Consider the following 23,008-nt stretch of genomic DNA (forward strand, 5'->3'; position numbering starts at 1 on the left):
GATGATTCTACCTACTTGGTAAAAGAGTAAATAAATATTTCAAGAACAAATATGAACTGGATTTCACTAATTCAAATCACAGAATACAATATGAACAACTTGCAAGAAGAAAATAGCTTATGAAAGCAGAGAACATAGAATTGAGCGCTGAACCCTTACTGGTAGTGTATATCACTCTAACTCTCAAGTGTCTAGGGTCAATTCTCTCAATTCTCTACTAATCTTGCTTTCTATGGCTTGCTCTTCATCTAACAATCAACAAAAATTTAATGCACCAATACACAAATCAAGAGGTCTTTTAAGGGTTGTAATGGGGTTAGGGTCACGGTAGGATTGTATTTGGCCAAGTGGACTAAAATCTGAATCCTTAATTAACATAAACTTTCCACCTAACTTAAGACAATCCATTTAATTAAAATGCAAACTCTAACTTTCCATTAACTGTGATTTCCACATGTTCATGCATCCTAAAATTGAGTTTAGTACATATGCATTGATACCAACACTTACTTTGCGGCATTTTGTCCCCTTTTTATTATTTGCTCTTTTCTTTTTCTTTTTTACTTTTTTTTTTCAATGCATATGATTAAAGTATTGAATGCAATAATATGTGCTCAACTATTATTTTGCACATTTTCACTAAAATATACAACACCCAATTATTCAAACCAAATAATTTCAAACCCAACTTTCCCACACTTAAATCATGAGCACTTTTACTAGTCTAAGCTAACCAAGGATTCAAATTAAGGACATTATTGTTTTTCACTTAGAGTTAGTAATGAGCTAAAGTAAAGAACAAATGGGTATATTAGGCTCAAATTGGTTTGCAAAGGATAATGAAAGGGTAAGGCCATATGGGTATGTAAGCTCAGTGAAACAAGGCCTCAATCATATAAGTGCATGCATACATCAAGTGATGGAAATATAGAATTAAGAAAGACAAAGATCACAATTTTAGAGAGAAAAACACACACCAAAAATAAAATATTGGTTGGTAAAATACAACCAATTCAGACAGGCTAAAAAATCTCACAGGTTTTGTGTGTTCGAGCTTTAAACTATGTTCTAAAATAATATTTCTTCAAACAAGTTTTTCAAAAAGTTTTATTCAAATTAGTGAAATACTATAAAAATTTCTTGAAAAAGAAAATATTACTTTAACCAAGTGGTAAAATATGCAAAAATCAAACAAATATGCAATCAATCATGCAAATGCAACAATGAACAAGGAAAATAAACCATTGGTGTTGAGATAGAAGAGTAACTAACCCATGGAGATCGGTATCGACCTCCCCACACTTAAAGATTGCACCGTCCTCGGTGCATGCTGAGATGTGCAAGTAGACGGGTTTCTTCAACTGATGCATTTCTCCAAAGATTGTGCAGATGAACTTGGTTGTTTCCCCTTTTAGAAGTGTCTCTTTTTCCCTTCCTCGGTGGCCATCCTGAAAGAAGAGGAAAAGGAAGAAAAAGTAACCCAGAAATAAAGATAAGAAAATAAATAAAGTATGGGTGTTAATGCCCGATAATAAGGGTCTCAATTACATGGTAGCTACAACATGCAAGTGAGAAAATAATAGAAGCCATGGCATGACAGTTGGTGCAAGATTTGAAACATAGGAGAGGAGAGTGTGGGTAATGAAAGATAGTATAAGCTCATGTCAATGCAAAAAGGAATACAAATATCATAAAAGAATAGCATTCATTTAAATAATATTACCCAACAGTGTAAAAAGTCACTAAGCACCAGATAATACCAGAAAAGTTGTAACAGTTGAATAAGAAAGTTTAACACCAATGAAAATAATGCAATGAATGAAAGTATGCAATTAAGTAAGAGAAAATGAAGGATAAGAAGAATGAGAAGGGAAAGAAGGGAAGAGGAAGTAAGTAAGAAAGGAGGGGGAAAAATTAGGATGGGGAAGAAAAGATAAAATATTTTGGCATATAGGTGTGCGACGCTGACGACGCGGTCGCGTGGCTAACGCGGCCGCGTGGTGCGTAATAAGGTCAGGCGACGCGGACGCGTGGGTCACGCGATCGCGTCATTGAATTTGGGCTAGCGGTGCGAGTGCAGCCTCACTTTCGCATAACTCTTTGTTCGAATTGCAATTTGCCAAAAATCTGGGTGACGCGGTCACGTGGGTGACGCGATCGCGTGATAGGGATTGTGCGTCCAGCACCAATCTAGCACCACTCTCGCACAATAATTCGTTGTGCACCCTTTTTCACGTCGAAAATCAGGGCACGCGGCCGCGTGGAGCACGCGGCCGCATGGGAGGCCATTATTCCCATGTGACGCAGACGCGTCAGCGATGCGGTCGCGTGGGACGATTTGTGCCACTGGCACGCCTGCAGCCACGCTCTCGCGTGACTCTCTGTTCAATTCTTCTCTACCCAACGCACTAGTAACGCGGACGCGTTAGCGACGCTGCTGCTTTGAGTGCGATTTTTTTATGCAAAATGCAGAATGCAATGCTTAATGTGAATGCTATGTATGATTCCAGGTTCAATAAAATAAAAGAAAATTCAAAAAAAAAAAAAACAAACAAAACTAAATAAAAATGAAAATTGAAAAAGGAACGATCATACCATGGTGGGTTGTCTCCCACCTAGCACTTTTAGTTAAAGTCCTTAAGTTGGACATTTGGTGAGTTCCTTGTCATGGTGGCTTATGCTTGTACTGATCCATAAATCTCCACCAATATTTGCAATTCCAATATCCTCCGGGATCCCAAATCTTATTTCGGCACCCGTCTTCAAGTTGATTATCATGATTCCATCCGGGTGGTTCAGCTTTAGAATTCTCACTGAAGTAACCAAACAGCTTCCTAGACCCATTCAGCTGAGCTCTATACCAACCTTTGCGTTTAAACTTTGAGCTTCCAACCATTGTAACACCCTAATAATCAAATCCTTATGCTCGAGTCATAAGTCAATGATATTACGGTGGTACGACTCTCAGGTGGATTTTTAAATATATAAACATAGGTAATTTCGAAAGGAGTATTAATTGAGAAGCCTGAAAAGAGTAGAAATAAAATCGCGAAGACGTATCACTCACGTTTCGACAACGAAAAGATAAAACGTGAAGCCGAAAGCGATATATGGACAAGGCATAAAGGAGATTAAGAGATAGATAACAGATAGATATATATAATATAAGTAAATAGCCACTAGTCGCGACCCGCGAAGTTTAGGCCGGCTAGGGTACAGTATGAAAGTAGTTGACAACAGTACATCCTAATCTCTCCCAAAGGAAACATAAGAGCCTCTATAGGCAAGTTCCAAAAGAGTTCAACACATAATATAATCTTTTCAAAACAAAGGTGGAGAGATTCTACGGAAAACACAAAGTAGAGAAAATAAATATCTTCGCCGTTTCTCAGACGAACCGCAGCTTACTTCTGAGCACCTGAACCTGTATCTGAAAAACAAGAGATATATACGGAATGAGAACCCCGGGCCCATGGGTTCCCAGTACGGTAAAAGTGCCAAATAAATACAATGCACTGCAATAAAAACTCACTAAGCATCCTAAACTCCTTTTCTCCAAGTATCCAGCCTAGATTCTCACTAATCCATGAATAGGCATCTGTCGTAAGGGGATACTAAATCTAGTTCATGTTACACATGTTTCCCAACTCGCTGATTCTTACACGAATCAGACTCAGAATCATAAGCAAAACCATCACCAGTTGTTCTGTCTCAGCAACTCTATATCAATACATCATACCCTCACCTGGAGCTAGTGAAATCACATCACTGCGTCTATCCAGGGGGCTCAAATTATCTCATTCAAAAATCATCATCATCATGCAATCGCATCACCAATTCATCTCATCAAGAACAGCCCCCAACATCCACCGACACCAACATGAGGGATCTCTCAGTTGTACAAACACAAGCAATACAGACAAGTAATACACAAATAAGGTACAAGTAGAACAAGTAGCACGTAATCAGGTAACATAGCATGTATGATATAGAAATCCAAAACAAATAGGCAAACCCAAACAATTCAAACATATGCAAATGATGTATGCCTGCCCTATGGCTGATGATATCATCTGTCGGTTATATAGCCAACACGACATGTCCTGGTAGCTAACCATTGGACAGAAACACCCCTTGCGGAGCAAGTAGGTTTGAGTTACAACCCCCTTGCTACTACCCGCTCAACCCAGAGCCAGTGGAACAACCACTACTGCGGCTACTACCCAGGCGGGTGTTTAAAAGCTCAACCTGGGGCGAGTGGATTCACCACTACTGCCGCTACTACCCAGGCGTCACAATCTCTGACCTGGAGCAAGTGGGACGAACCTCAACCCTTGCTACTGCCCAGGTATCTTAAGCATTAACCCGGAGCAAGCGGGACGAACCACAACCCTTGCTACTGCCCAGGTATCTCAAACATATATTCATTCAATCTCAATTCATATTGTCAATCCTCATTGTTATCAAATCTCAAACATTAACCTGGAGCAAGTGGGACGAACCACAACCCTTACTACTACCCAGGTATCACAAATACATTCATTCAAAACTCCATAATTAAACTTATTTATCATAAACATCCTTTTCTGTCTCACACCCGGAGCAAGTGGACAACGCCACTGCCTACTACCCGGGGTTACACATCACATTTCAACATCTTCCATTATTATCCATTTAACACATTCATTCATTAATCATATATGCAATTATTCTCAGCCATAATCAATAATGGCTTTGCCGTGACCCGGCAATAACTCAGCCATCCGGCTCATGGTCCAATCAAGAACCAGCCATTTATCAATAAATATAGCCCTTCGGCTCATGGCATACACGGTACTCCCACCGTCATCCTCCATATCTCATATAATCATCGTTGATCATCATTGATCATAACTTTTCCCCTTGCTTCACTCGCAAGTTACCACATCCCCTAGCTCCTTTCTCATTGCTAGGCATATCATAATGATTTAATACATAAGGGGTGAGATCGGAGGCTTAGAAGTATGAGATTTGGCTTTTAATACTCAAAAATCAACTTTGGGATGAAAACAGGGCCACGCGTACGCGTACTCCACGCGCACGCGTGGATGGCCACAAAACTCATCGGCACATACGTGCCATTCACGCGGACGCGCGGATTGAAAAATAGATAACGACGCGTACGCGTCAGCCACGCATACGCGTGGGTACACTTGCGCCCCAGGCACAAGACTGGCACAACTCTGGCACAACTCTCGGGAAAATGGCTGGGCAATGGGTGCAGCGCATCGACGCGCACGCGCACACCACGCGCACGCGTGGATGGTGCCTTCTCAAAGAACGACGCGTACGCGCCAAGTGCGCCTACGCGTGGAGGGTCATTCTGCTAAAAATTGTCTAAGTTAAAAGCTGCAGAATTTACAGATTCAACCCCCAATCTTCCGACGGACATAACTCTCTCATTTTAAATCGTTTTTCACCCGTTCTTCGAACGACATGGACATCCCGGATCCAATTTCATTTCTAAATAGATTTGGCACAAAACAGAGATCCGTAGTCCAAGTTATGTCCCATCAAAGTATGCCCAAAAACCATATTTTTCATACAAAACCACAAAGTGCCATTTTCAAAACAAGTCATTTTCAACTCTTTTCAAAATCAACCAAAACATGCCAATTTTAACCCTTTTTGAAATCAATCAAAATATACCAAAATCAACATCAAGCCTCCTCAACTCATACATTAATACTTTACCACGATTCACAGAACCGCCATATGACCGTTTTTACCCATTTCAACAAATGGCGAAATTACAACACATCAACATGTCATACATCCTTCCTCATCCCAATTTCCAACAATACTATTTCGATTCAACCATCATTATACATGATCAATATCATACTCACTATCACGTGGTTTCATCCCCAAATCAACCTCAATCATTCCTCAAACATATATCACAACATACATATCTCTCATGCATTATCATACCATCAAGGCATCAATAATCATGATCACATATATGACCACATAATATTTCTCAACCAAAACCAAACATACCTTATCTATACAATTTCACCCAAAATTACCAATTTCCACACTTCAACTCCTCAAACCTCATTATTCAATAACCAACCCAATCATTCATATATTCATTATCTGAAATTCATCCAATCACTTGTGTCACCATACAATGCACACATCAACTTACCTTACTTACCTCTTTTCGGCCTCTGGCCCAAAATTCACGGCCTCCGGCCCAATTTCACAATTTAAAAGCATAAACCACAAATCAATACTCATTACCCCATACATTCAATTCTCAATACACCAAACATACAAGGCCACACAATTCTCAACCCAATCATTAATTCACATTACATACTAACTATGCATATTAGCACCAACCATTTACACAATCCAAACTTAATCCTAGGGGCATCTAGCCTAGGAATTCTCATCACACCACACGGTACTTAAATGAAACTTAAACCGTACCTCTTGTAGCCAAATCAATTGAGCCTCTTCTTTAGAAGTCTCCACCAACCTTAGCTCCAAGCCTCACCAAAGCTCCTCAAGCAACACCAATCTCCCAATCGTGCACCAAAACCATCAAATGCACTAACATAACCAATATTACATACATACATCAACCTAGGGCTCATAAAGATGATAATTCACAAGGGTTTAAGCACTTCTTACCTCAGCCCATATGAATTAGGGATAGAACCCACTTAGAATCCATGTTGGAGTACCCTAAACACCCAAAATCACAAAATTTCAACACTAACTTCCCAAAAACGTGTAACAGTGGGGAATTTCGAAAACTGGGCAGAGATGAATGGAATACTCACCACAAAACTTAGACAGAATTGTAGAGGATGAGAAGAGCGACGCGTGACCGCAAAGGGCTCGTCAATCGGAGCTCCGTAGCTCAAGTTATGGTGGTTTGAAGATCAAAGAGAGTTAGGTTTTCTCTCTTCTCTTCTCTCTTCTCAATTCAGCGCCCCACACACCTTCTTTAGGGCAAAATGAGCTGAAATGCTCATAACTAATGTTTATATATGTTGGGTCTTGGGCCCACTTAGGCCCGGTTCACTTATTTTTGTCCGTTGGCCCAATTTTGGACCAAAACCTTTAAGATTAGCGCTCTAAATTGCACTTCAAATATTTCTACCTCCCCTAATTATAATTCCTCATTTCTTAATCTTATTTACTCATAATCAATTTTCTCAGCTGCAGTACCAAACAGGTCTCAGCCGGTACTGCCGGTCAAAATTCCACTGCGCGCTTTTACGCAGAAAACTATGTCTTCCGACTCGGAAAAATTCACTGAATCCAAATATCACATTGAAATCATCAAATTCCAATCGCCAAATCTTCCAACCATATTCGCTCCTACTTAACTCATTATTTAATTAATTTCGGTTAGACCGGGTATTACAACCATGATGAACCTTGCAGGACAATTCTTACCACTGGCCATCTTCCTTTTACTCTTAATGCCACAGAGAGCTCTAAGTTGACCATCCGTCTCCAGTAGCCCATATTCAAGTGGAATTAGAAAGCTAAGGGATATGAATTTTACCCACTTGAATGTTGTGAAGGATGATGGCAACTTAGGGGAAGGTGTTTCTAATGAACGTGCAAGCTCCACTCCCTTGTGCTCTTCTTCGACATCTTCCACCTCTTTGTAATCTTCAATATTAACCTCTTCCTTTTGGTGAATTTCTTCCAATTTAATCTTTTCTTCATTGTTCACCAAGGGCATGGGATGTTGTGTTTCATCTCCTTTAAACTCCATATCAAGTCCAATGGAAGAGGATTCAAATGTAGATAAGAATTCATCAATGATTGAATCCATCTCTTGATCGTTTCCTTCAAAGTCCTCAACTATGATATGCTTTGGAGGTTGTACACCCTCCTCAACATCAACTTCAAACGTCTTTGAAGGGTGCTCTATAACTTGACTTTCCCATGGAGGTTCAGCATCTCCTAAGTCTTCAACCATTGCCTCCTCTTCTTCATCAATAATTCCAGCTTCCTCCACTTGTTCCAATATCAAATTGTGCTGCTCACTATCCACCGGAGTGCCCAATTTCTCCTTCCTGTTACATTCTTCAGTAGATTTCCCACATGAAACCATGGGGGTTCTTTGACTGTACGAACGTCGGAAAGATAATCGATTTCTATCTTGATCCAGGTATTTAAGTATGCAATCGTATTCGTCCTTGATGATCTTTTTTTCAACTATTTCTTCACCTTTAAGCACAAAATCCACCTTGTTGTCTTCTTTCACTAGTTCTTCAACCGCGCTGTCAACTTCAAGGGTCTCTACTACCTTCACCTTTAGTGCCTCCTCAAGCTCCTTATGAAATATGGATTTGCGAAGATGATCCTTTCTCTTTTGTTCTATGTCAATAGTATCAGTGGGATCATGTTACTCTTGGATTGATGGATGTTGGTGCTCTTCCACGGATGGTGGTGATGGGATGGGTGGATCATTATGTGGTTGAGATAGAAGTGCATTGGAGCTTGAGGGTTGTATATTGAAGGTATTTAGTGGTCCGATTTGGGCAGCAAGAGCTTGTATAGTAGAGTTCAGATTGGCAAATGCTTTCTTCATGGAGGTTTGGGGTGGAAAGGAGGGTTCATTTGTTGGGAGAAAGGGTTCATGGTAGGAAGGTGGTTCATCTTGATAATGATAAGGAGATGGTGTATATTGAGGTGGTGGTTCTGTGTATGGTTCATTTGGCTCATAAGGTGGTCGGTATGGTGGATACGGGTTAGGGTCAGATGGAGGGGAATGGTGGAAAGGGGCTTGTGAGTGTGGTGGTTCAAAGTTATGTTGTGAGGATGGTCTCTGAGCATACGGTGGGGCTTGTTGGTAGCTACTAGGCGGTCCACCATATCTATCAGCTTGGTATGCATTGTAGGATGGTCTTTGTCTGTGATATTTAGGAGGGCGTTGTTGCCTAAAGGGTTGATCAGATCCTCTTTGCTCCATCCATCTTTGATTGCTTTGACCTTGATGCATATTCCTGTTATAATTTCCATTCCTTGCAACAAAATTAGAACTAAACTCAAAGCGAGAGGGGTGAGAATTCATAGTAGTTATCAGAAATAAGGGGGAAGAGACAAAACAAGTAAAAGAAAAATATATTTTTTTTGAAAAAATATTTACAATAACCAATAATAAGGCACACGTTTGCAATTCCCCAGCAACGGCGCCATTTTTTGATGAGAGAACTTTCGTGTGGTTTAGAATTCAGAATAAATTCCCGTTGCAAGTATAGCTTTTAAACCAACAAAAGTCCTTTCATACAAACGTTTTGGTTGTCACAAGTAACAAACTCCTTTAAAATTGATAACCAAGTATTTAAACCTCGGGTCGTCTTCTCAAGGAATTACAGGGAGGTACGTTCTTATTATTGGTTATGGAAAAACAGTGTTTGGGGTTGAAAAAGGTTTCAAGCAAGAGAAATAGATTACAGAATTGATAAATTAATAACTAATAAAACTTTTGGCAAGGTATTAGAACTGGAAGTCCTATCCTTATCAATTGTGATGAGAATTGGATTTTAATCCCACTTAGTTAACCTTTACTAAAGCAAAGGAAAGTCAAGTGAAATAATTAATTTGATCCTCAAGTCCTAGTCAATCCCTGTGGGAAGACTAGCTTTAGAGCGATCTGCCAATTTCAACCACTGCTTTATTTGATAATTCAAGAGTTACCAATTATTTAACTCAGGCCAAGAGGGAAAATTCTAAAATAAATTGAAGATATCATAAATAGAATAAAGCAATCATAAATCTGAAAATACCTCAAATCATATAAAATAGAAATATCAAATGTAACATGGAAAAGTTTATAGACAAATAAAAGAAAAAGTAAATAAAAAGAAACATTGAACCTGGGATCGAGAATCACTTCTAAAACTAAGAGAAGTCCTAAATCCCTATCCTAAGAGAGAGAGGAGAGAACCTCTCTCCAAACTAAACCTAAATCATGAATTGTAACTAAAAATGCCAGCTCACCCCGAATGGATGCATCCCCACTTCATAACCTCTGATCTATGCCTTCTAGACTTGGATTTGGGCCAAAAAGGGCTTTAGAATTTGCTATGAGCGTTTTCTGCAATTTCTGGTGCGTGGCCTCTGTCACGCGTCCACGTGGGTTACGCGGTCGCATCGATTGGAGTTTTCCTTATCGCGTGGTCGCATTAGTCATGCGGCCACGTCATAGGTGTTCTTCTTTAGGTGCGCGGTCGCGTCAGTCATGCGGCCGCGTCACTGCTTCTTCGCGCTTGGCATGCGACCGCGTCGTTCATGCGGTCGCGTGGATGCCAGTTTCTCCAAAACTCCATTTTACGCTTTTCTTCCATTTTTGTATGTTTCCTTTTCCATCCTTTAAGTCATTCCTGCCTTAGAAGATCTAAAACTACTCAACACACTAATCATGGCATCGAATGGAGATAAAGGTAATTAAAATAATTAATTCTAAAGCATAGAAAACATGTTTTTCACATACATCACATAATAAGGAAGGGAAAGTAAAACCATGCAATTAATATGAATAAGTGGGTGAAGGATTGAATAAATCACTCAAACTAAGCACAAAATATATCATAAAATATGGGTTTATCAGTTGTACACCCTCCTTAGCATCAAATTCAATCTCCTTAGAAGGGGGCTCTATGACTGAGCTTTCCCATGGAGGTTCCGCATCTCCTAAGTCTTCAACCACTTCTTCCTCTTTAACGATTACGAATTCCTCCAATTGTTCCAATACAAAGTCATGCTGCTCATTGTCCACCAGAGTTTCTAGCTTCTCCTTCATGCTGTGTTCTTCAGTAGATTCTCCACATGAAGCCATGGGGGTTCCTTGAATATCCGAACGTCAGGAAGGTAATCGATTGATTGCTTGATCCAGTTGTCGAAGAGTTGCATGAAATTTTTCCACTGTTTCCTTGAGATGATCCTTTGATTCTTGTTGCGCTCGGCTATCATAAATAGGATCATAGAGCTCTTGGATTGATGGATATGGACATGGTGTATATTGAGATGGTGGTTCTAAGTATGGCTTATAAGGTGGTTGGTATGGTGGATTTGGGTTAGGATCATATGGAGGTATTTGGTTGTAGAGGGCTTGTGAGTATGGTGGTTCAAAGTTATGTTGAGGAGGGGGTTCATAGGCATATAGTGGTGGTTGTTGATAATCAAAGGAGTGCTCACCATAGCCATTGCCTTGATATGCATCACAGAATGGTTGTTGATAGTCCATTGGAGGTGGTTGTTGCCAAGAGGGTTGATCAAATCCTTGTGGCTCCTCCCATCTTTGATTGTCCCAACCTTGATGCATGTTTTCAATGTAATCTCCTCTTCCTGCAACATAATTGTAACCAGACTCATAGCCAAAGGGGTGAGAGTTCATAGTAGTGAGAGAAAATAAAAACAAAAATTAATAAAAAAGAAAATATTTACAATAACCAATAATAAGGCACACGTTTGCAATTCCCCGGCAACGGCGCCATTTTTGACGAACGGGTTTTCTATCGGTAAAGAAATTCACAAATATAATCGCGTTGTAAGTATAGCCTCTAAACCAACAAAAAATCCTTTCGTACAAAAGTTAGGTTGTTACAGGTAACAAAACCCAATAAAATTTATAACCGAAGTATTTAAACCTCGGGTCGTCTTCTCAAGGAATTGCAAGGAGGTGTGTTTATTATTGGTTATGGAAAAAGGTATGTTTTTGGGTTTTTTTGAAAGGTTGAACAAGGAAAATACATTGCAAGGAATTAAATTAATAATTATAAAAACTCTTGGCAAATAATTATGAAAACTGGATGTCCTATCCTAGTTATCCTTATCAATTGTGATGAGAATTGGATTCTGCTCCTACCTGATTAACCTCGAACTATGAAGGTAAGTTAAGTGAATGAATTAAATTGATTCCTCGAGTCCTAGTTAATTCCTAAGAAAAGACTAGAGTTATTGGAATTCAAATCAATCAGCAAAGATAACAATTATCAATCAGAATGAGTTTGATAACTCAAGAGTCTCCAATTAATCTATTAAAGCCAAGAATACATAAAGCTAAATAAAAATGATATATCTAAAATACCTCAAATTGTATTAAATAGAAAATCAATCTAAACATAAAGAGTTCATAAACCAAATTGAGAAAATGAATAAAAGGAACATTGAACCTGTGGTGAAGAAGAAATAATCCTAAATCCTTTAAGAGGAATCCTAATCCTACAACCTAAGAAAGAGAAGAGAACCTCTCTCCCTAAAAACTACATCTAAAACCTAAAATTGTGTGTATGATCTCATATCATGAATCTCTATATGTTCCCTGACTTTATTCCATGTTTTTGGGCCGAAAACTGGGTCAAAACGCGACCCAAAATCGCCCCCAGCATTTCCTGAATTTTCTGTAGATCGCGCATGTCACGCGTACGCGTCATTTGACGATTTTCCTCTCCACGCGTGTGTGTCAGGAATGTGCTCGCATCGTTTGCGTGAACTCCAATCCACGCGTACGCGTTAAGCACGCGTACGTGTCGCTGTGATTATGTCCAGATCGCGCGCATGCATCTGCCATGCGTGCGAGTCGTTGTTCGCTGGTTGTCTCCTTTATTTCTTGTGCTCCTTCCCTTTTTGCAAGCTTCCTCTCCATTCTCTAAGCCATTCCTGCCCTATGAAGCCTGAAACACTTAACACACAGATTACGGCATCGAATGGTATAAAAGAGAATTAAAATACGTAATTAAAAGATCTCTAGGAAGCAAGTTTTCAACCATAGAATAAATTTGGGAAGAAATTGTAATATCATGTAATTCATATGAATAAGTGGGTGAGAATTTGATAAAAACCACTCAATTAAACACAATATAAACCATAAAATAGTGGTTTATCAAGTGTCAAATGTGTATGGTGGTTCATCCACCGGTAATAGTATACCAGTATCCATGCCACAAACCGATGTATCTTCACATTCGGAGAGTGCAATTAGAACTGAAAGTATAGCCGTAACGACTATTCAAACTGGAAATGTTGGACGCAATACTCGTCCGCGTGGTCCTGTACCACCATATCAACCTCCGTTAACTGCTGGGTGGCCCTCTTATGGTCTTCCTACTGGTTATACCCCACTGGTGGGTGGATTTATGCCACCTATCCGCTTTGGGAATATCAATGGAGTAAATAATATGCAAAACCCACAACAACACTCTGAATATTCTCGTGAGTATCATGTGGGCTCTACTTCGAATGCTTCCAATTCAATGGCAGTATATCGACAGCAAGTGGAGGAAAGTCATCATGACTTGGTCAATTGATTGACCCAACAAATGACTACAATTCTGAATCCCATGATGGCTGATCATGAATCGAGATTCGAGCGTCTGGCCAAACAAGTTGAAAAGATTGCTCGAATCGTCGATTATGATGAAGGTGAGGGGCATAACGCTCGAGGGAACAATGAGGGGATGGAAAATATTTTTCAAAATGAAAATCATATTCCAAATCGAGAAAATCCTCGCCTGGTTCATCAAAATGAAAATGCTGATAATGTTTTACAGGGATTACGTGGTGATCGTTATCAGGTCACTCGAATTGTAGAAGAGGTTTTAAATCGGGTTGGATTGAATGTTGGTTTTATGAATCAGCCACATTTTGTATCTGCATTTCCCCAAGTTGTTCAAATGGTTGAAGTGCCAAGAGAGGTGAAAAATCCAAAAATAACCACAAAATTTGCTGGAGAAGTTAGAGAATCGACAACTGAATATGTTGCTCGTTATTTGGTCAAGATTGGGAACCTAGCCAATGATGAAAATTTGAAAATGAAATTTTTTCCTTCGTCATTGACGAAGAATGCATTTACATGGTTCTCGAATCTTAGACCAAATTTGATTACAACATGGAATTAGTTAGAAACTGCTTTTCATGCTCAGTTTTATCGAGGGGAAATGAACGTAGCAGTTACCGATTTAGTAGCTTTGAAACGTAAAGATGGTGAAACCATCGATGACTATTTAATACGTTTAAAAAATACTAGAAGTAGGTGCTATGTGACATTACTTGAAAATGAGATAGTGAAAATAGCAACCATAGGGTTAGGATTTTATATGCGCATGAAATTGCTTAATGTGCATATTTCTGACTTGGCTCACCTGGCTGAAAAGGTTCGGCAGACTGAGCTTATGAAAAAGGAGAAAAAAAACATAGAACTGAACAGAGGTCGAAAAGTAAACCGTTTACTCGAAAAGAGAAGGTTGCTTATGTAACCATGGAATCCTCAGAGGAGGAAATTGATTTCAAAACAGAAGTCGATTTTGCCGAACTTAAGAAAGGCCCTCCATATGTTTGTTCTTTATTGAAAAAACTCCCTGTTAGTGAAAAGTCGAATGATTCAAAATTTAAAAGTGGAAAGAAATATAGTTTTGATATCTCAAAATCTGATTAGATTTTCGATGTGTTGCTTAAAGATAAATAATTGGTTTTACTTGAGGGTAGAACTTTGCTTTTCATAAAAGATTTAAAAGGAAAGCCTTACTGTAAATTTCATCAAGCAACAAGTCCTTTGACTAATAGTTGTGTCCATTTCTGGGACTTGATTCAAGAGGCAAACATGGAAAGACGTTTGAAATTTGATGATGGCAAGAAGGAGATGAAGGTTGATGTGGATCGCTTCGAAACTGATGCCAGTTATGTGGAATCCTGCTTTGGAGTGAATATGGTGGGGATGTCTTACGGCTTTGATGTGGCTCTTGATGATTTCGAGTCACAAGTGAGATCTGTGTATCCTAGAATAAGGGATGGTTTGTTGGACTTCTTGGTTTAGCAAAAGATCAAAGCCGGGACGTATCTCTGTGTCCACAGTGTAATGCTGTTTTTGATGCTAAAGCAGCAGCAATCTTCTAAAAGGAGAGAATGAAGAAAGAATTGGCCCATAGAGAGGAACAAGCATGTCAAAGACAACTAATTTGACGTGTGGAGGGCTCAAGTTCCAAAATCCCTCAACATGATGTGACTACAACTTTAAGCCGATCTCAGGCTATTGGTGTTCAGTGGATTCGAAATTGTCAAGATTTTCAAAGGCGTGATCACTTGTATCGACATAATCCTCAATGGGGGCATCGAGCACCATCTCGAAATCAATATGCTGCTTATCGATGGCGAGCCAGAGGATACAAAAGAGGAAGAGGTGGAAGGAGAAGTTTCAATCAAAATAAGAAGCTTCAAATTGATACAGGAAAGGAAGCAAGCAAGGGGGCAACTCTCTCTGTGCATTCCCGGATTGTCTTTCCTTCTGATGGAGAGACTTATCCCAAGGAGATTCCATCGCCAGCAAAGATGGAAAAAGGGAAAGCAGTTGCTCAGTCTTCTGGGATTGATAAACATAAAGATGTTGATGTCGATGAGGAGTACTTTGATGAAGGAGATGATGACATGGTAGGGACGATTTCGATTATTCCTATTGAGTACCTTGGAGAATGCAAAAGTAATCCAGATGAGAATTATGACCAGGAGGATGAAGAGGCTTTTTCTTTCATTCGTATAGAAGATAAGCCAGGATTCTTTCCTCGCCTACTGAGAGACAAATGTCTCATTTGCATCCCCTTCATATTGTTGCTGTTGTGAATGGGTTCAAAATAAACAAGGTACTGATTGATGGTGGGGCAGTAATAAGTCTCCTGCCTGAAAGGATGCTAGGGAAAGTAGGGAAACATTTCGAGGAGTTGGTTCCTACAAACATCGCTGTGATTGATTTTAGTGGTAATTCTATGCCAGCAAAAGGGTTGGTGATGTTGACGGTGAAAGTGGGATCTTCGGAGAGACACTCTGTATTTGTGGTAGTGCCATCAAAGGCTAGTTATAATGCCTTACTTGGGAGAGATTGGATCCATGGAGTAGGTGATGTACCATCTACAGTGCATCAGAGTGTGCTTCTGTGGACTAAAGAAGGCTAACCTGAAATTGTCAAAGCAGATTCGAGTCTTTACGTTGAACAGATGCATGTCGATTTTAGGATATACAATCGTAAATTGAAGCCTTTAAATGTTGATCGATCTCTGAACTCTTACAATTGTGAAGGGTGCTATTTGACTTCGGAAGGACTTTCGGTGAAGTTGCGCTATCCGAATATGCCTTTCGAGCCGACGGGTTGGGATTGTCTTTCTTGAAGACCTCTGTTCCGAGGGTTACCTGAAACTGTAGGTCAATCTCGGACGAGATCTTTTGTACTGGTCGGAGCTGTTGTGTCCGACTTGTTGATGGTGGCTGGAGCCACCGTGTCCGACTTGTTGGACTTGGTGGTGATGCTGATCCTTCATCCCCGAAGGGTGGAGGGTACCTGCAAGGGACTCCGATGCTTAAGTTAGCAAGGGTATTAAGCAGGTATTGAGTAAAATCCGAGTATGAGTTATACCTGGGTGCTCCAGCGTATTTATAATGGTGTGGAGTGACCTTTCTAGATAAGATAAGTTAGTTATCTTATCTTATCTTATCTTATCTTATCTTTTGGGTGAGGTCAACTTATCTTCAAGGGAACTGCCTCATCTTTCTGGGCTCTGACCGCCTTTAGATTTGGGCTGTGCTCCTTTGTTTTGGGCCTACTTTAGGCTCCTATGGCGATTTGGCCGAGCTCTTTGTGAAGAGGTCGGGCATTGGCCGAGCTCTTTGAGAAGAGGTCGGTCAGCTTGTCGCTAAACATCCCGGGTCAGACAGCTTGACCCAGGGTATGAATAGTGCCCCTGCTTGAGTTCGATCTTTCCGTGAGATCGTGCTTTTCAGAGCTTCGATCTCTTTGGAAGTCATGCTCAAGCATCTGTCTGGCTTGTTTCTTCATTGCTTTTCAATCTTTGCAGATTTTCTAGAGGTTTGGTACTTCACAGTCCAACCTCTTTTGAGCGGTAGTGTGGGTTTTCTACCCCTGCCTTCTGGATCACGCCTTGCTTTATGTTTGTGTTGACAACCCTCTGCTTTGGCGAAGTTATCCTTGCGGCTTGATATCTGGGCTTTTAGTGACTTGTCCAATGACTTTTTAGTGTTCTTTATATAGAACCTTTTTTATTCTCGGATGACGTTCGTAGCCCTGTTTGAGATTGTGCCTTCTTTGAGTGGAGTTGTATCCCTTTTGGCTAAGCACATTTGAGCCTTAAGTTGTTTCCCAACCTTTTGGCTTATTCTTTTTTGAGATCGTACTTGTGTCTCTTCTTAGCTGACGTCGACCTGTACAACTTTGCCCCTGCTTGAGTTCGGATCTTTTTGTGAGATCGTGCTTTCAGAGCTTCGATCTCTTTGAGGAAGTCGTGCTCAAGCATCTTGACTTTGGTCGATCTTGAGTAGTTTCTCCTTTGTGCGAGTCTGGTATTGCTCTTTTTATTTTGTTGAGAGGTCTTTTCAGCCTTCTTCCGACTTTGTTTGTCTTCACTGCTCGGGCTTTTTAGTCATAATCCAACAACTTTTAGGGTAGTGTTCCGATGGGAGAACCTTTTTATAGTCTATTTGGATGACTTTTTAGCGCCGTTTTGATTTGTGCTTTTGCCTTTTAAGTAGTGTCTTTTTTCAAGACTTCGTACTTTTTAGCAAAGCATTTCTGGCCTTCCTCTGGCCATTGTGAGATGTCTTTGTCCCCTTTGTGGATCTTTGTAGAGTGTCGGTACTTTGTTGTCTGACCTCTTTTTATCACTCCTGGTTTTGTCCACTTTCTGCTTGGTCGAGGTGGTCCTTGGGGCTAACTTGTCTGACGAATTTTTAGTGTTCTCGTAGAACTCTTTTTAGTCAGTTTGAACAATTTTGATAGCCTTGTCGTGGAGCCGTGGCTTTTTTGGGCGGAGCTATGTCCATTTTAGCGCACGTTTTTCGTTTGTCCGACTTCTCTTGTCGATCCTTCTTTAGCTTTTGTTGGTTCGACTTCTCCTTGTCGGTCCAAGCTGTAGCTTTTGTTAGTCCGACTTCTTCTTGTCGGTCCAATCTGTAGCTTTTGTTGGTCCGACTTCTTCTTGTCGGTCCAATCTTAGCTTTCGTTGGTCCGATTTCTTCTTGTCGGTCCAATCTGTAGCTTTTGTTGGTCCAACTTCTTCTTGTCGGTCCAAGCTGTAGCTTTCGTTGGTCCGACTTCTTCTTGTCGGTCCAATCTGTAGCTTTCCAAGTTATTTCTGTAATCCTCTTTCTTGGACCTTGTTCAGGTCTCTTTCAGGGATTACTTTTATAACTTTTGTGTTGTGGGCCGACTTTCGTCGTGTCGGGGCTCTCCTGAGTTATTTCTGTAATCCTCTTTCTTGGACCTTGTTCAGGTCTCTTTCAGGGATTACTTTTATAACTCTTTTGTCGTTTGGGCCGACTTTGTCATGTCGGGCTCTCCTTAGTTATTTCTGTAATTCTCTTTCTTGGACCTTGTTCAGGTCTCTTTCACGGATTACTTTTATAACTTGTTTTGTAGGAAACCGATTTCGTTAGGTCGATCTCTTCTAAGTTATTTTTGTAATCCTCTTTCTTGGACCTTTGTTAGGTCTCTTTCAGGGATTACTTTTATAACTTGTCTTGTAGGAAACCGACTTCGTTAGGTCGATCTTTTCTAAGTTATAGCAATTCCTCTTTAATAGGGTTGGCCAGACCTCTTTCCAGGGATTTGTTGATAACTTGGGTTGACTTGGTCCGACTTTTTAGTGTCGGCCAGTCTTTTTAAGTTATTATATATCAATCCATAAGACCTCGTCAGGTTCTTTTTGGGATCACTTTCGATAACTTCTTGCATTATTCTGTGTTCATCTTTGCCGATTTGTAAATGGTGGTTTCTGTCTCGGTTTGATCGTCCTTTAGGTGAATCGCGTTTTCACCTTTGTTGGACGATCATTCCTATCGAGATCGTACAGTGAATCTGTTCTTCACTTTCTGTCGATCTGTTGCTTTATAATTGGGCGATGAATGCTTCAGATTAATGCGTCTTGATTGAGCAATGAATTTGGTTTTCACTTTGTCGACCTTTGTCGAAATCAAACGATGAATTCGATTTTCATCGTGGTCGGGCGGTGAAGTTGATTTTCACCTTGCTGACCTGTCGCTTTGTAATCGGACGATGAATTTGGCTTTCATCTTGCCGACTTTGTCGAGATCGGGCGGTGAATTTGGTTTTCACCTTGCCGACCTTTGTCGAAATCAAACGATGAATTCGGTTTTCATCGTGGTCGGGCGGTGAAGTTGGTTTTCACTTTGCCGACCTTTGTCATGATCGGGCGGTGAATTTGATTTTCACCTTACCGACCTGTCGTAATCGGACGTCTTGGTAGGAAACTTTTTAGGGAATCTGCGAACTTTTAAACAATAAAATGAAGATATGAATAAGAGTGTGTACATGTTAGTGCTTACCCTTCTAGGTTGGGCAATCTTTTAGATCTCGGCCTGGCACCTTTTGCAGCCATGTCATGACCTTGGTAGCTCTCTGATGAGCAGATAATTTATAGGCTTTTTGGCATTGTTTTTAGTATGTTTTAGTTAGTTTTTATTATATTTTTATTAATTTTTAGTTAAAATTCATTTTTCTGGAATTTACTATGAGTTTGTGTGTTTTTCTGTGATTTCAGGTATTTTCTGGCTAAAATTGAGGGACCTGAGCAAAAATCTGATTCAGAGGCTGAAAAGGACTACAGATGCTGTTAGATTCTGACCTCCCTGCACTCGAAGTGAATTTTCTGGAGCTACAGAAGCCCAATTGGTGCGCTCTCAATTGCGTTGGAAAGTAGACATCCTGAGCTTTCCAGCATTGTATAATAGTTTATACTTTGCCCGAGATTTGATGGCCCAAACAGGCGTTCCAAGTCAGCTCAAGAATTCTGGCGTAAAACACCGGAACTGGCACAAGAATGGGAGTTAAACGCCCAAACTGGCACAAAAGCTGGTGTTTAACTCCAAGAAGAGTCTCTACACGAAAATGCTTCAATGCTCAGCCCAAGCACACACCAAGTGGGCCCGGAAGTGGATTTTTATGTCATTTACTCATTTCTGTAAACCTTAGCTACTAGTTCTCTACAAATAGGACCTTTTGTTATTGTATTAGACATCTTGGTTCTTCTGGTTCCCTCTCTAGGACCTTTTGTTATTGTATTAGACATCTTGGTATCTTTGAGTAGTCTTATGCTATCTTAGATCATGGGGGCTGGCCTCTCGGCCATGCCTAGACCTTGTTCTTATGTATTTTCAACGGTGGAGTTTCTACACACCATAGATTAAGGTGTGGAGCTCTGCTGTACCTCGAGTATTAATGCAATTACTATTGTTCTTCTATTCAATTCAGCTTATTCTTGTTTTAAGATATCACTTGTTCCTCAACTTGATGAATGTGATGATCCGTGACACTCATCATCATTCTCACCTATGAACGTGTGCCTGACAACCACCTCCGTTCTATCTTAGATTGAGTGGATATATCTTGGCATTCCTTAATCGAAATCTTCGTGGTATAAGCTAGAATTGATGGTGGCATTCAAGAGAATCCGAAAGGTCTAAACCTTGTTTGTGGTATTCTGAGTAGGATTCGAGGATTGAATGACTGTGACGAGCTTCAAACTCGCGATTGTGGGGTGTTAGTGACAGACGCAAAAGAATCACTGGATTCTATTCCGACATGATCGAGAACCGACAGCTGAATAGCCGTGCTGTGACAGAGCGCATTGAACATTTTCACTGAGAGGATGGGAGGTAGCCATTGTCAACGGTGAAACCCTACATACAGCTTGCCATGGAAAGGAGTAAGAAGGATTGGATGAAGACAGTAGGAAAGCAGAGAGACGGAAGGGACAAAGCATCTCCATGCGCTTATCTGAAATTCTCACCAATGAATTGCATAAGTATCTCTATCTTTATTTTATGCTTTATTCATAAATCATTCATAACCATTTGAATATGCCTGACTGAGATTTACAAGATGATCATAGCTTGCTTCATACCAACAATCTCCGTGGGATCGACCCTTACTCGCGTAAGGTTTATTACTTGGACGACCCAGTGCACTTACTGGTTAGTTGTGCGAAGTTGTGATAAAGAGTTGAGATTGCAGTTGAGCATACCATGTTGATGGCGCCATTGATGATCACAATTTCATGCACAAGTTTTTGGTGCCGTTGCCGGGGATTGTTTGAGTTTGGACAACTGACGGTTCATCTTGTTGCTTAGATTAGGTATTTTTCAGAATTTTTAAGAATGAATTCTAGTGTTTCAAGGTGATGTTCTTATTATCACCAAAGCTGATTGATCTTCATCAATTTAGCTCTTGAAGGCAATGTCCTCCTGAAGCTTGGCTAGCCATGTCTCATTCCTTTAGACTGAAGCTTTAGACTAACATTGCATGATTCCTGGAATTCTTATTAAAAGTTTTGATCCTCTTTATTTTCTTTTTCCACATAATTTTCAAAAAAAAAAAAAAACCAAAAAAATTACAAAATCATAAAAACCAAAAATATTTCTTGTTTGAGTCTAGTGTCTCATTTTAAGTTTGGTGTCAATTGCATGTTTCTGTTCTTCTTGCATTTTTCGAATTCATTCATGTGTCTTCATTGATCTTCAAGTTATTCTTGATGATTTACTTGCTCTGATCTTTAAATTCTCTTGTTTTGTGTGTTTTGTTGTTTCTCATATGCATTCTCAATTTGTTAGTGTTAGTAGTATACAAACTTCTAAGTTTGGTGTCTTGCATGCAGTGTTTATTTGATTTTAATTGCATTTTGATTTTTCCTCATCATTAAAAATACAAAAAATTTTTTTATTTGTGTCTTTTCAAGTCAATAATGCAGAGAATTGAAGATTCAGAACATACAGCAGAGGAATTACACAGAAAAAGCTGGGCGTTCAAAACGCCCAGTGAAGAAGGAGAACTAGCATTTAAACGCTAGCCAGGGTGCCTGGCTTGGCGTTTAACGCCCAAAAGGGTAGCATTTTGGGCGTTAAACGCCAGGAAGGCACAAGAGGGAAGATTCTGTTTTTAATTCAATTTTTTTCAAGTTTTCAAAATTTTTCAAAATCAAATCTTTTTCAAATCATATCCTTTCAATCATATATTTTCAAAATCAATTTCTTTCCATTTTCAAAAATACTTGCTATCAATTAATGATTTGATTCAACATTTCAAGTATGTTGCCTTTTTTGTTAAGAAATGTTTAATGTTTGAATCATATCTTTTCTTGTTAGCCAAGTCATTGATTTTAAAAATCAAATCTTTTTAAATTGCTTTTCCAAATCATATCTTCTCAATCATATCTTTTTAAAACTATATCTTTTCAATCATATCTTCTTAATCACATCTTTTTCAAAAATAGTTTTCAATCATATCTTTTTGTTTTCTAATTTCAAAATCTTTTTCAAAAATCACTTTATTTCTTTCTCAATCTTAGTTTTCGAAAATCATCAATCATTTTTCAAAATGTTTTTAAAATCTTTTTAATTTATTTCTTTTCCTCTTCTCACATCCTTCTATTTATGGACTAACATGTACAATTCGAACTCTATCTTTCTAAGTTCGAATTCTTCTACCTCTTCCTTCTAGCTTTCTTTTCCTTTGACACCTCAAGGAATCTCTATACTGTGACATAGAGGATTCCATATTTTCTTGTTTTCTTCTTTTTTATATGAGCAGGAGCAAAGATAAAGGCATTCTTGTTGAGGCTGAACCTGAACCTGAAAGGACCTTGAAGCGAAAGCTAAGAGAAGTTAAAGCACAACTCTCTGTAGAGGACCTAACAGAAATCTTCAAAGAAGAAGACATGGCAGCCGAAAACAACAATAATGCCAACAATGCAAGGAAGGTGTTGGGTGACTTTACTGCACCTACTCCCGACTTCTATGGGAGAAGCATCTCTATCCCTGCCATTGGAGCAAACAACTTTGAGCTTAAGCCTCAATTAGTTTCTCTAATGCAACAGAATTGCAAGTTCCATGGACTTCCATTGGAAGATCCTCATCAGTTTTTAGCTGAATTCTTGCAAATCTGTGACACTGTTAAGACCAATGGGGTTGACCCTGA

Source organism: Arachis hypogaea, chromosome 3 (assembly GCF_003086295.3).
Source record: "Arachis hypogaea cultivar Tifrunner chromosome 3, arahy.Tifrunner.gnm2.J5K5, whole genome shotgun sequence".
Lineage (NCBI taxonomy): Eukaryota > Viridiplantae > Streptophyta > Magnoliopsida > Fabales > Fabaceae > Arachis > Arachis hypogaea.